The following is a 14,360-nucleotide window of genomic DNA, read 5'->3' as shown; positions in this document are numbered from 1 at the left end:
TATGGATCGATCAGTAGAAAGATGGGAAGCCATAGGAAACCTTCCTAGGCTAGGTGCACGCAAGTGAGTATGGATCGATCAGTAGAAAGATGGGAAGCCCAAGGAAACCTTCCTAGGCTAGGTGCACGCAAGTGAGTATGGATCGATCAGTAGAAAGATGGGAAGCCCAAGGAAACCTTCCTAGGCTAGGTGCACGCAAGTGAGTATGGATCGATCAGTAGAAAGATGGGAAGCCATAGGAAACCTTCCTAGGCTAGGTGCACGCAAGTGAGTATGGATCGATCAGTAGAAAGATGGGAAGCCATAGGAAACCTTCCTAGGCTAGGTGCACGCAAGTGAGTATGGATCGATCAGTAGAAAGATGGGAAGCCATAGGAAACCTTCCTAGGCTAGGTGCACGCAAGTGAGTATGGATCGATCAGTAGAAAGATGGGAAGCCATAGGAAACCTTCCTAGGCTAGGTGCACGCAAGTGAGTATGGATCGATCAGTAGAAAGATGGGAAGCCATAGGAAACCTTCCTAGGCTAGGTGCACGCAAGTGAGTATGGATCGATCAGTAGAAAGATGGGAAGCCCAAGGAAACCTTCCTAGGCTAGGTGCACGCAAGTGAGTATGGATCGATCAGTAGAAAGATGGGAAGCCATAGGAAACCTTCCTAGGCTAGGTGCACGCAAGTGAGTATGGATCGATCAGTAGAAAGATGGGAAGCCATAGGAAACCTTCCTAGGCTAGGTGCACGCAAGTGAGTATGGATCGATCAGTAGAAAGATGGGAAGCCATAGGAAACCTTCCTAGGCTAGGTGCACGCAAGTGAGTATGGATCGATCAGTAGAAAGATGGGAAGCCATAGGAAACCTTCCTAGGCTAGGTGCACGCAAGTGAGTATGGATCGATCAGTAGAAAGATGGGAAGCCATAGGAAACCTTCCTAGGCTAGGTGCACGCAAGTGAGTATGGATCGATCAGTAGAAAGATGGGAAGCCATAGGAAACCTTCCTAGGCTAGGTGCACGCAAGTGAGTATGGATCGATCAGTAGAAAGATGGGAAGCCATAGGAAACCTTCCTAGGCTAGGTGCACGCAAGTGAGTATGGATCGATCAGTAGAAAGATGGGAAGCCATAGGAAACCTTCCTAGGCTAGGTGCACGCAAGTGAGTATGGATCGATCAGTAGAAAGATGGGAAGCCATAGGAAACCTTCCTAGGCTAGGTGCACGCAAGTGAGTATGGATCGATCAGTAGAAAGATGGGAAGCCCAAGGAAACCTTCCTAGGCTAGGTGCACGCAAGTGAGTATGGATCGATCAGTAGAAAGATGGGAAGCCATAGGAAACCTTCCTAGGCTAGGTGCACGCAAGTGAGTATGGATCGATCAGTAGAAAGATGGGAAGCCATAGGAAACCTTCCTAGGCTAGGTGCACGCAAGTGAGTATGGATCGATCAGTAGAAAGATGGGAAGCCATAGGAAACCTTCCTAGGCTAGGTGCACGCAAGTGAGTATGGATCGATCAGTAGAAAGATGGGAAGCCATAGGAAACCTTCCTAGGCTAGGTGCACGCAAGTGAGTATGGATCGATCAGTAGAAAGATGGGAAGCCATAGGAAACCTTCCTAGGCTAGGTGCACGCAAGTGAGTATGGATCGATCAGTAGAAAGATGGGAAGCCATAGGAAACCTTCCTAGGCTAGGTGCACGCAAGTGAGTATGGATCGATCAGTAGAAAGATGGGAAGCCATAGGAAACCTTCCTAGGCTAGGTGCACGCAAGTGAGTATGGATCGATCAGTAGAAAGATGGGAAGCCATAGGAAACCTTCCTAGGCTAGGTGCACGCAAGTGAGTATGGATCGATCAGTAGAAAGATGGGAAGCCCAAGGAAACCTTCCTAGGCTAGGTGCACGCAAGTGAGTATGGATCGATCAGTAGAAAGATGGGAAGCCATAGGAAACCTTCCTAGGCTAGGTGCACGCAAGTGAGTATGGATCGATCAGTAGAAAGTGGGAAGCCCATTACCAGATGCCCTAGTGAAGACCGTAAACGAATATCATGAACCGATAAGGAGCACCAAATGCCCTAGTGAAGACCGTAAACGAATATCATGAACCGATAAGGAGCACCAAATGCCCTAGTGAAGACCGTAAACGAATATCATGAACCAAGAAGTAGCAACGAATGCCTGAAAAAGTACCAAGTCCACGGTATAGAGTAACGAGAGTTAACCGCCGTGATGTATGCAATGAGGGCAGCCATTGCATGGGTTCTGGACTTGGTTCGCGAATAACTTTTTTGCTAGACATCGGACAAAGTTGACGTGGAAGAACGAAATGTAGCATTTGGTGCCACCTATTTAAAACTTTTTCAAGATTGAAGATCCGATCGATACAGCCTGAGTTATAGGCAAAAGTTGGTGCAAAATTGAGCATTTTTAATGGTGAAAAATCGGTAATCCTCGAATAGCTCCTGTTGGAAGCATCGGACCACATGGTCGTGGAGGAACATATTGTAGCGTGCGGTGTCAAGTATCGACACCCAAAACCGCATGTCCGATGGACGGAAAATGACCAAGTTATAGTGAAAACTTGGTTGCACCAAATTCCCGAAGAAGTGCAACGAGAAGGTGAATGCGATGGTTGTTCGTCGAATAGCTCCGGCCACAGACATGGTAGCGATTAGTAGTGCATGGAAGAAATCTAGCCACAAGTGCCATCTACCCATGGCCAGAAGAAAGTGTGGCCATATCTTGGATACCGGCGGAGCTATGGTGCAAATATGGGCCAAAAATGGTGAAGTTGGACCAAAAATCCGACCAAGTGCGCGAGGCGCTTTCGTGAATAGCTCCGGCCACAGACATGGTAGCGATTAGTGGTGCATGGAAGAAATTTAGCCACAAGTGCCATCTACCCATGGCCAGAAGAAAGTGTGGCCATATCTTGGATACCGGCGGAGCTATGGGGCAAATACGGGCCAAAAATGGTGCAAGTTGGACCAAAAATCCGAAAAAGTACCTAGGTAAATGCGATGGTTGTTCGTCGAATAGCTCCGGCCACAGACATGGTAGCGATTAGTGGTGCATGGAAGAAATCTAGCCACAAGTGCCATCTACCCATGGCCAGAAGAAAGTGTGGCCCTATCTTGGATACCGGCGGAGCTATGGGGCAAATATGGGCCAAAAATGGTGCAAGTTGGACCAAAAATCCGAAAAAGTACCTAGGTAAATGCGATGGTTGTTCGTCGAATAGCTCCGGCCACAGACATGGTAGCGATTAGTGGTGCATGGAAGAAATCTAGCCACAAGTGCCATCTACCCATGGCCAGAAGAAAGTGTGGCCATATCTTGGATACCGGCGGAGCTATGGTGCAAATATGGGCCAAAAATGGTGAAGTTGGACCAAAAATCCGACCAAGTGCGCGAGGCGCTTTCGTGAATAGCTCCGGCCACAGACATGGTAGCGATTAGTGGTGCATGGAAGAAATTTAGCCACAACTGCCATCTACCCATGGCCAGAAGAAAGTGTGGCCATATCTTGGATACCGGCGGAGCTATGGGGCAAATACGGGCCAAAAATGGTGCAAGTTGGACCAAAAATCCGAAAAAGTACCTAGGTAAATGCGATGGTTGTTCGTCGAATAGCTCCGGCCACAGACATGGTAGCGATTAGTGGTGCATGGAAGAAATCTAGCCACAAGTGCCATCTACCCATGGCCAGAAGAAAGTGTGGCGCTATCTTGGATACCGGCGGAGCTATGGGGCAAATATGGGCCAAAAATGGTGCAAGTTGGACCAAAAATCCGAAAAAGTACCTAGGTAAATGCGATGGTTGTTCGTCGAATAGCTCCGGCCACAGACATGGTAGCGATTAGTGGTGCATGGAAGAAATCTAGCCACAAGTGCCATCTACCCATGGCCAGAAGAAAGTGTGGCGCTATCTTGGATACCGGCGGAGCTATGGGGCAAATATGGGCCAAAAATGGTGCAAGTTGGACCAAAAATCCGACCAAGTGCGCGAGGCGCTTTCGTGAATAGCTCCGGCCACAGACATGGTAGCGATTAGTGGTGCATGGAAGAAATCTAGCCACAAGTGCCATCTACCCATGGCCAGAAGAAAATGTGGCCATATCTTGGATACCGGCGGAGCTATGGGGCAAATATGGGCCAAAAATGGGTAAAATTGTACGGTCCAAAGCCAAGGGTAAATTTTTTTATTCCTCTAATAACTTCTAGCACAGACATTGAATCGGTTGGTGATGTATGGATGAAATGTAGCAAACAGTTGGAACTACCCATAAAATCTTAAAGATTGACGATCCAATGTATAGAACCGGAGTAATGTGCGATACTTGGTGAAAAATCGAGTGAAAAATTAGCTATAAACTGTTTTTGGCCCATAACTCGAATACTAGACATCGGAAGGGGGGGTCGTAGAACGATTTTTTGTTGCCCTATCGATTCCCTATCGAACGAGCAAAAGTTGTTTTTTTGACCAAAAAGGACCCCTACTCTAGTAAAATTGGCCTGATTTTACTAGTCCCCGGTACCCGTACAGGCAAAATGAGCAAAATGCTCAAGTATGAATGGTTTTTGGCCCATAACTCGAATACTAGACGTCGCAGGGGGGTGTCATGGAACAATTTTTGGTAGCCCTTGAAATTATCTATCGAATGACATATACTTGATTTTTGGCCAAAAAGTTCCCTAGACTAGTAAAAATCGCATCATTTTACTAGAGTCGGGTACCCTGGACGAAAAACCGCTATAATTGCGGTTTTTGGCTAATAACTCGAATACTAGACGTCGCAGGGGGGTGTCGTGGAACAATTTTTGGTAGCCCTTGAAATTATCTATCGAATGACATATACTTGATTTTTGGCCAAAAAGTTCCCTAGACTAGTAAAAATCGCATCATTTTACTAGAGTCGGGTACCCTGGACGAAAAACCGCTATAATTGCGGTTTTTGGCTAATAACTCGAATACTAGACGTCGCAGGGGGGTGTCGTGGAACAATTTTTGGTAGCCCTTGAAATTATCTATCGAATGACATATACTTGATTTTTGGCCAAAAAGTTCCCTAGACTAGTAAAAATCGCATCATTTTACTAGAGTCGGGTACCCTGGACGAAAAACCGCTTAAGTTGCGGTTTTTGGCTAATAACTCGAATACTAGACGTCGCAGGGGGGTGTCGTGGAACAATTTTTGGTAGCCCTTGAAATTATCTATCGAATGACATATACTTGATTTTTTGACCAAAAAGTTCCTAGACTAGTAAAAATCGCATCATTTTACTAGAGTCGGGTACCCTGTACGAAAAACCGCTATAGTTGCGGTTTTTGGCCAATAACTCGAATACTAGACGTCGGAGGGGGGTGCCGTAGAACAATTTTTTGTAGCCCTTGAAATTACCTTTCGAATGATATATAGTGGTTTTTTGGTCAAACAGTGACCCCGAGACTAGTAACCCTCCATACACAAAACCGCCTAAAAAGTTTTGGTTTTGCAAAATTTTGAAAAGTGCGTCAAAAAAATTTTTTCAAAAAGTACCAAATCGTGATCAGAACTCACTATAGACCATAAAAAGTGAAATCCGATGGTCATTTGCAACACTTGGTCAATCGAGAAAAATTTCACTTTTTTACTAGAGTCGGGTACCCTGAACGAAAAATCGCTCAAGTGATGGTTTTTGGCCAATAACTCGAATACTAGACGTCGGAGGGGGGTGCCGTAGAACAATTTTTTGTAGCCCTTGAAATTACCTTTCGAATGATATATAGTGGTTTTTTGGTCAAACAGTGACCCCGAGACTAGTAACCCTCCATACACAAAACCGCCTACAAAAACTTTGTTTTGAAAAATTTTGAAAAGTTCAAAAAAATTTTTTTTTCAAAAACTACTAAAACGTGATAAGAACTTACTATAGACCATAAAAAGTGATATCCGATGATAATTTGCAAAAGTTGGTAACTAGTAAAAAATTTCACTTTTTTACTAGAGTCGGTGCAACGAGAAAAAAAAAGTCCGTGATGGAGAAAAATGGCACGTTTTCCACGCCTGTACGCTTTTGTTTACTATATAGGGGGTAGGTGAGCCAGAAGCATGATTTTGACTGAGTATGTATCTTTATGAATTGGACCCTTCTAAATCGATTGAGACTACCCCCAGGACGATCGGACGACTGCTTCTGGCTCAAAATGTGGTTTTTAGATTTTGATCGTCAATTATGCGAGAAAAAATCGATTAGAAGTAAAGATACGAAATGCTTGGTCTAAGTTGGGAAACGACTTCGGATATTTGTTGGACGTTGTCGTAGAAGGTCCGAGGACCAAGGAAAAGTGATTTCCAAGTGGATTTATGCACTATTAGTCGATGGTAAGATGTGAAATTAGTAGAACTTACCATACAGTTTGCGAAGTTGAAGCAATCGGTTGGTGAATATGGTACTGTCTGTCCAATTTGGTGGTTCGGAATGAGTGAAACGATGTTGATGATGGATAGACGTTCCGATTGCCCCCGATCGGGGAACATATAGTGGTCTTTAAGGTCCAAGTACCTATGTTTTGGTAAGCAGAACTGAGAGTTAAAGGATGAAAGTCGGCCATTCCTAATATCATCCTATCGGTGGTTCGCGAGTTGTTTGAGGACCGGAGCAGCTCGCGATGAAACGGTCCTAGGGTATTGGTTATCCATCCAAGGAAGAGTAAATGCGATCCTAGATGTGTGTCGTTGGCCGTTCTACCGGTATCGCCTATCGATGAGATATCGACGGGCATGCCTTACTCGAAAGTTGAATTCTAGGATCGATGGTCAAACAGACCTATGAGCGATAAACCAAACTGAACACGTATTGATGTCGGCTTTTCCTATCATTTGATGCCGCAGGTTGTTTAGGGACCGGAGCAACTTGCGGCCGAGACGGTCCCCGGGGGTTTCTTTCTCCAAGGAGTGGAAACTATTAAGCAAGAGTTGTAGCAAGATACGATCCTCTGATGTGTCGTTGGCCGTTCATGCGGTATCGCCTGTCGATGAGATATCGATGGGCATGCCTTACTCTACCGACCTTCTAATTGAGAGTATTAATCAGGGATCGATGGTCAAACAAGACCAATGAGCGATAAACCAAACTGAACACGTATTGATGTCGGCTTTTCCTATCATTTGATGCCGCAGGTTGTTTAGGGACCGGAGCAGCTTGCGGCCGAGACGGTCCCCGGGGGTTTCTTTCTCCAAGGAGAAGAAACGATTAAGCAAAAGTTGTAGCAAGATACGATCCTCTGATGTGTCGTTGGCCGTTCAAGCGGTATCGCCTGTCGATGAGATATCGATGGGCATGCCTTACTCTCCCGACTGGATTACTGAGAGTTTAATCAGGGATCGATGGTCAAACAGACCAATGAGCGATAAACCAAACTGAACACATATTGATGTCGGCATTTCCTATCATTTGTCGCAGGTTGTTTAGGGACCGGAGCAGCTTGCGACCGAGACGGTCCCCGGGGGTTTCTTTCTCTAAGGAGTGGAAACGATTAAGCAAAAGTCGTAGCAATAATCGATCACCTGATGTGTCGTTGGCCGTTCTTGCGGTATCGCCTGTCGATGAGATATCGATGGGCATGCCTTACTCTCCTGACTGTTTAATTGAGAGTTATAATCAGGGATCGATGGTCAAAAAGACCTATGAGCGATAAACCAAACTGAACACATATTGATGTCGGCATTTCCTATCATTTGTCGCAGGTTGTTTGGGGACCGGAGCAGCTTGCGACCGAGACGGTCCCTTCCCGAAAGATGGTGAACCGAGTCGTCTGGCGTAAAAACCGGACGACTCGAAAGGGCTTGACCCTTTCAAGTGAGCGATAATCACATTCTACGCTCAGTTCGACAGCTGCAAGGCAATCACTCGCTATGTTCAGAGCTAATACATGCAACATGCCGGCATTGTTTCCACCGACGCATGGATTCAAGACTGGTGCACTTATTAGTTAAACCGTTCGCCTCCGGGTGTTTCGAGTTCAAGTCTGGATGAGGATTGATCTTGCTGGTAATAGCTTGAGCCCCTGAATAAGGGGTCGAAGCGTACATCTTGAGACCATGTACAACATATTACCAAATCGGCACCATGGGTTCGGGTGCAAGTGATGTAACCGTGAAAGATGTTGAGCAGCCCAACATCGGTTTACACACGCATAATAGGAAGGCAGCGCTGTCGACTGGTCAGTCGTGTAAGAAGTGTGCATTATCGATCACAAATATATTGGTGATCTGTAGGTTGCGCATACACCATGCCCGGTGTAAAGTGCCGTGGTCCCCCCCGGGGGGCTGCATCAAACCGTTCGCCACGCGAACTACCCAATGGAACGAACTCGATGCATTTAATAAGAAGAAGAGATGATAATGAAACACGGTCGATTAAAGAGTTGAAAACGTTGAAATACCTATAAGCAAGTCTTAAGTTGGTGGTTTCGTTGTGCCCCAACAAATTGGTGCCTTACCCTACACCAAAGAGCCATTCAACATGGTTCAAGTGAGCGATAATCACGCTCTACGCTCAGTATGACAGCTGCAAGGCAATCACTCGCTAAGTTCAGAGCTAATACATGCAACACGCCGGCATTGTTTCCACCGACGCATGGATTCAAGACTGGTGCACTTATTAGTTAAACCGTTCGCCTGCGGGTGTTTCGAGTTCAAGTCTGGATGAGGATTGTTCTTGCTGGTAATAGCTTGAGCCCCTGAATAAGGGGCCGAAGCGTACATCTTGAGAGTAAATGTACAACATATTACCAAATCGGCACCGTGGGTTCTGGTGCAAGTGATGTAACCATGAAAGATGTTGAGCAGCCCAACATCGGTTTACACACGCATAAGGGGTTTATTGTTATCTGTAGGTTGCGCATACACCATACCCGGTGTAAAGTGCCGTGGTCCCCCAGGGGGCTGCATCAAAACGTTCGCCATGCGAACTACCCAATGGAACGAACTCGATGTATTGAAAGAGATGAACAATTAATAGCGAGAATAGGGGCCCGGAAGCAATTCCGCGGCCCTACGGTCGATTCAAGAGTTGAAACGTTGTACAATCGTGGATAGCACCTAGTGCTAATATGGTGAGAGATAATGTGTGAGGAAATTTAGTTTCCTAAAGTTTAGTTAGTGGTTTCCGTTGTGCCCTAACAAACTTAAAGTTGGTGGTGACCGTTACACCCCAACAAATTGGTGCCTTACCCAACACCAAAGAGCCATTCCATATGGTTCTAGAGAGAGAGAGTTGTGTGGAAATTTATTTCCCACTAAGCGAGTGTGTGTCTGTAGTGGAACGAATTCTGGTTGATCCTACCAGTAATATACGCTTGTCTCAAAGGTTAAGCCATGCATGTCTAAGTACAAACATAAATGAATGTGAAACCGCATAAGGCTCAGTATAACAGCTATAATTCACAAGATCATCCTACCACTAGTTACTTGGATAACTGTGGAAAATCCAGAGCTAATACATGCAACATGCCGGGACTGTTGCCCTCGCGGGTAGCTGAACTGGTGCACTTATTAGTTAAACCAATCGCCTCCGGGCGGCTTGAGTTGAAGTCTGGATAAGGACGCAGATCGTATGGTCGCTTGTCGACTGACGACAGATCTTTCAAATGTCTGCCCTATCAACTATTGATGGTAGTGTAGAGGACTACCATGGTTGCGACGGGTAACGGGGAATCAGGGTTCGATTCCGGAGAGGGAGCCTGAGAAATGGCTACCACATCCAAGGAAGGCAGCAGGCGCGTAAATTACCCAATCCCAGTACGGGGAGGTAGTGACGAGAAATAACAATATGGACCTCTCTAACGATGGTCCATAATTGGAATGAGTTGAGTATAAATCCTTCAACAAGGATCAAGTGGAGGGCAAGTCTGGTGCCAGCAGCCGCGGTAATTCCAGCTCCACTAGCGTATATTAAAGTTGTTGCGGTTAAAACGTTCGAAGTTGATTGCCCGTCCAGACACGTGACCGCCACGGGCGCCCGGTTACACGCCGGGGCCGTTCGTGCGCGCGCTCACGGCTGCGACTCACAATGGTGTACTTGGGCGTTACTCTGTGAACGAGTACCGTGCTACCGGTTAACTCCGGCACGGGCTCCTCATGGTGCTCAAGATACTCACATTTACCTTGAACAAATTAGAGTGCTCAAAGCAGGCTAAGACAAAGCGTCCGGCCCCCCCGTGGGGTTGGCGTTGGCCGAGAATAATCTTGCATGGAATAATGGAATATGACCTCGGTTTATACGATTTCGTTGGTTTGTCAGAAACCTAGAGGTAATGATTAACAGAAGTAGTTGGGGGCATTGGTATTACGGCGCGAGAGGTGAAATTCGTAGACCGTCGTAGGACCAACTGAAGCGAAAGCGTTTGCCATGGATGCTTTCTTTAATCAAGAACGAAAGTTAGAGGATCGAAGGCGATTAGATACCGCCCTAGTTCTAACCGTAAACGATGCCAATTAGCAATTGGGAGACGCTACCCCTATTCGGTGCTCTCAGTCGCTTCCGGGAAACCAAAATCGGGTTCCGGGGGAAGTATGGTTGCAAAGTTGAAACTTAAAGGAATTGACGGAAGGGCACCACAAGAAGTGGAGCTTGCGGCTTAATTTGACTCAACACGGGAAAATTTACCAGGTCCAAACTTATCGAGGTAAGACAGATTGATAGCTCTTTCTCAAATTTAAGGGTAGTGGTGCATGGCCGTTCTTAGTTCGTGGAATGATTTGTCTGGTTAATTCCGATAACGAACGTGACTCAAACATGCTAACTAGAACGCTGTCAGCAGTGCGCCTCCGGGCGCACCTGACGTTACAGCCGGGCGGCGCCTTCACGGGCGGTCGTCGGCTACGTTTGCCCTGCTTAGCGGGACAACTTGTGTTTAGCAAGCTGAGAATGAGCGATAACAGGTCCGTGATGCCCTTAGATGTTCTGGGCTGCACGCGTGCTACAATGTGGGTCGCAGCGTGTTCTCGCCAATAGGCGCCCCCATTCCGAGAGGAACGGGAAATCACTAAAATGCCCATCTAGTCGGGATTGGGGACTGCAACGGTCCCCATGAACCTGGAATTTCTAGTAAGCACTAGTCATTAGCTAGTGCTGATTACGTCCCTGCCCTTTGTACACACCGCCCGTCGCTACTACCGATGGATTATTTAGTGAGGTTTCTGGAGGCTTACCTTCCGCGGTTCCTTCGTGAGCTGCAGCTGGCATGGCTGAAGTTGACCGAACTTGATGATTTAGAGGAAGTAAAAGTCGTAACAAGGTTTCCGTAGGTGAACCTGCGGAAGGATCATTACTGATGATCGTCCGCGAGTGACCAACCATGGGCTGCCTTCGGTGTAGCTCGGTCGCTCGCTTGCTATGTGTCAGAATTTGTTGAAAGCCAACTCGTTCGTTGTACACTTTGATGGGTGACCATCACTGTGTCTCCGTGCCGAGCTAGATCTCCCCTAGCCGTAAGGCACTTGAACGCCCCTTCGACGACGAGTTACAAGAGTGTGGTATGTGTCATAATCTGGTGAAGCTTTCTGCATGTGATGTGCCTTGTGTGGATCCGTGGCCATTGCATTGTGTCTGGTGTGTAGGTACCCAGACACTTAAGCAAACTCGATCGTTGTACACTGTGATGGGCGAGCATCACTGTGTCTCCGTGCCGTGTAAGAGCTCCCCTGGCCATCAGGCACTTGAAAGGTCCTTCGACGACGAGTTACAATAGTGGTGTGTTAGATACGTCAGGTGATGGTATCTACTGTTGTGCAATACGTATCCGGCCACGGCACGGAACGAACGGGAACTGTGGTGCAGACATACAAAGAGTTAAGCCTATTAGTCATTAACTCTAAGGACGGGGCCATGGGGCGGTACGCAAAGGATACGGATGAGCGAGTATGCAGGCCCAATACTCAATAGCTCGATCCGATCCAAGCACATGAGTTGACTGCGGCGTCAGGTTAACCAATGTGCAATACGTATCCGGCTACGGCACGGAACGAACAGGAACTGTGGTGCAGACATACAAGGGCCATGGGGCGGTACGCAAAGGATACGGATGAGCGAGTATGCAGGCCCAATACTCAATAGCTCGATCCGATCCAAGCACATGAGTTGACTGCGGCGTCAGGTTAACCAATGTGCTAGATTCTATTTGGCCAGTAGAATCTTGTGTCTTATGCGATTTGATACCAAGACACCAGAACGAAAGTTAGTTGAAGAGTTATTAAACTCTTATGAAGTATGGTTGTGCAATCACAACTTATGACTTTAACCTATAAAGTGGATATGGACTTGCAATTATAACATGGAATCTCTACACACCCCATGAGCTCGATCCAATCCACGCACACGAGTTGCCTGAGTAGCGACAGGTATACCGATGTGCAATACGTATCCGGCCACGGCACGGAACGAACGGGAACTGTGGTGCAGACATACAAAGAGTTAAGCCTACTAGTCATTAACTCTAAGGACGGGGCCATGGGGCGGTACGCAAAGGATACGGATGAGCGAGTATGCAGGCCCAATACTCAATAGCTCGATCCGATCCAAGCACATGAGTTGACTGCGGCGCCAGGTTAACCAATGTGCTAGATTCTATTTGGCCAGTAGAATCTTGTGTCTTACGCGATTTGATACCAAGACACCAGAACGAAAGTTAGTTGAAGAGTGATTAAACTCTTATGAAGAATGGTTGTGCAATCACAACTTATGACTTTAACCTATAAAGTGGATATGGACTATCAATTATAACATGGGGCACACACCATGTTCTCGATCCAATCCACGCACACGAGTTGCCTGAGTAGCGACAGGTATACCGATGTGCAATACGTATCCGGCCATAGGCACGGAACGAACAGGAACTGTGGTGCAGACATACAAGGGCCATGGGGCGGTACGCAAAGGATACGGATGAGCGAGTATGCAGGCCCAATACTCAATAGCTCGATCCGATCCAAGCACATGAGTTGACTGCGGCGTCAGGTTAACCGATGTGCAATACGTATCCGGCCATAGGCACGGAACGAACAGGAACTGTGGTGCAGACATACAAGGGCCATGGGGCGGTACGCAAAGGATACGGATGAGCGAGTATGCAGGCCCAATACTCAATAGCTCGATCCGATCCAAGCACATGAGTTGACTGCGGCGCCAGGTTAACCGATGTGCTAAGAGAGTTGTTCCTGGGCCTTCAAAGTGACTTCAAAACTATCTTAGCGAATGGTGGCCATGGGCGTAGACATGAGCCACAAGTCACAAGGCCTGGGACTATTGGGTAATAAAGACAACTTAGTCAGAAAGTTAGTCTTTGGACGTACCACCGGGATTGTGTTACATTGGGAACCTTACTATAAAACCCTAGGCAGGGGATCACTCGGCTCATGGATCGATGAAGACCGCAGCTAAATGCGCGTCACAATGTGAACTGCAGGACACATGAACACCGATAAGTTGAACGCATATTGCGCGTCGGACGATTAAACCCGGCCGATGCACACATTCTTGAGTGCCTATCAATTCCTTGATATACAACAAACCAAACTTCAGGGTGGAGCGTGCCACAATAGAACACTATGGCGAGCAGCCCGTCTAGTGTCGTGGGGGAAACACGCTTCCACACTGTGCATAATGGCGTGCTCGGGACCTTTGTTGGGACCGCAGGGCGCTGAAAGTAAGGGGTGAACCGCATAAATCGCACGCACGTAAACGCGCACACACACAAATAGAGTGAGACGTATCGTAGGATACCGCTAAGAGTACGTTGTGAAACATGGGGAAATTCAATCGAAAACCTCTTTGATGTCCAAGATTTCGTTGACCGTATCCGTCGTAATACTGGATCAACGTGCTTGGGGGAAAACGTCAAAGGGTTTTATAATAGTGGTGCATGATTAACCCATCGATTGCCCGAGGGGAACATGTTGTCCAATACAATAGTGGTGCAGTTGGCTCGACATGCTCGGGGGGAGACATCGTGGGTCCAAGTCGACCAAGTCGACCGGGAGTTGTTGTTGAGAGATCGAATCAAAACGATGCCGAGCGGAACTCGTTGTCCTTATTGGAGTGATATTCGGACAACGTGCTCGGGGGGGCCATCGTTGATTCAAAAATGACCGTAAATTGCCCAATCCGTGTGTGTGTGTGTGTGAAGTGGTTGTTGCGTATATATCGGTTCGCTATGCCCCGGGTTCGAAACGAATGGAATGTGACTGATTTTGTTGTAGGCCTCAAGTGATGTGAGACAACCCCCAGAATTTAAGCATATTAATAAGGGGAGGAGAAGAAACCAACCGGGATTCCCTGAGTAGCTGCGAGCGAAACGGGAGAAGCTCAGCACGTAGGGACGGT

At 47.1% G+C, this 14,360-nt stretch overlaps 1 long non-coding RNA gene and 2 other non-coding genes across 4 annotated transcripts in view; all 3 read left to right on the top strand.

Moving 5' to 3' along the window:
• The first annotated feature begins 11,488 nt into the window (after window positions 1-11,488).
• LOC125774117 (uncharacterized) overlaps window positions 11,489-14,360 on the top strand; it is a 27,538-nt gene continuing 24,666 nt past the window's right edge. Inside the window, exons 1-2 of one of the 2 annotated variants that reach the window (XR_007420606.1) lie at window positions 11,489-12,135; window positions 12,586-12,823. This is a non-coding gene — a long non-coding RNA (uncharacterized LOC125774117). Of the gene's footprint in view, window positions 12,136-12,469; window positions 12,824-14,360 lie in introns of those variants that run through there. The other variant, XR_007420607.1, reaches the window with a different exon arrangement.
• LOC125774124 (5.8S ribosomal RNA) lies at window positions 13,367-13,524 on the top strand. The gene has a single exon (XR_007420611.1). It is a non-coding gene; the product is annotated as a 5.8S ribosomal RNA (ribosomal RNA).
• Window positions 14,235-14,360, top strand: part of LOC125774119 (large subunit ribosomal RNA) — a 4,177-nt gene continuing 4,051 nt past the window's right edge. Inside the window, exon 1 of the ribosomal RNA XR_007420609.1 lies at window positions 14,235-14,360. This exon is cut by the window's right edge and continues 4,051 nt beyond it. This is a non-coding gene — a ribosomal RNA (large subunit ribosomal RNA).

This window comes from Anopheles funestus, assembly GCF_943734845.2.
Source record: "Anopheles funestus chromosome X unlocalized genomic scaffold, idAnoFuneDA-416_04 X_unloc_82, whole genome shotgun sequence".
In the NCBI taxonomy this organism is placed as follows: domain Eukaryota; kingdom Metazoa; phylum Arthropoda; class Insecta; order Diptera; family Culicidae; genus Anopheles; species Anopheles funestus.
Note: the sequence above shows the minus strand (reverse complement) of the source record. Positions and strands in the feature narration are given on the sequence as shown.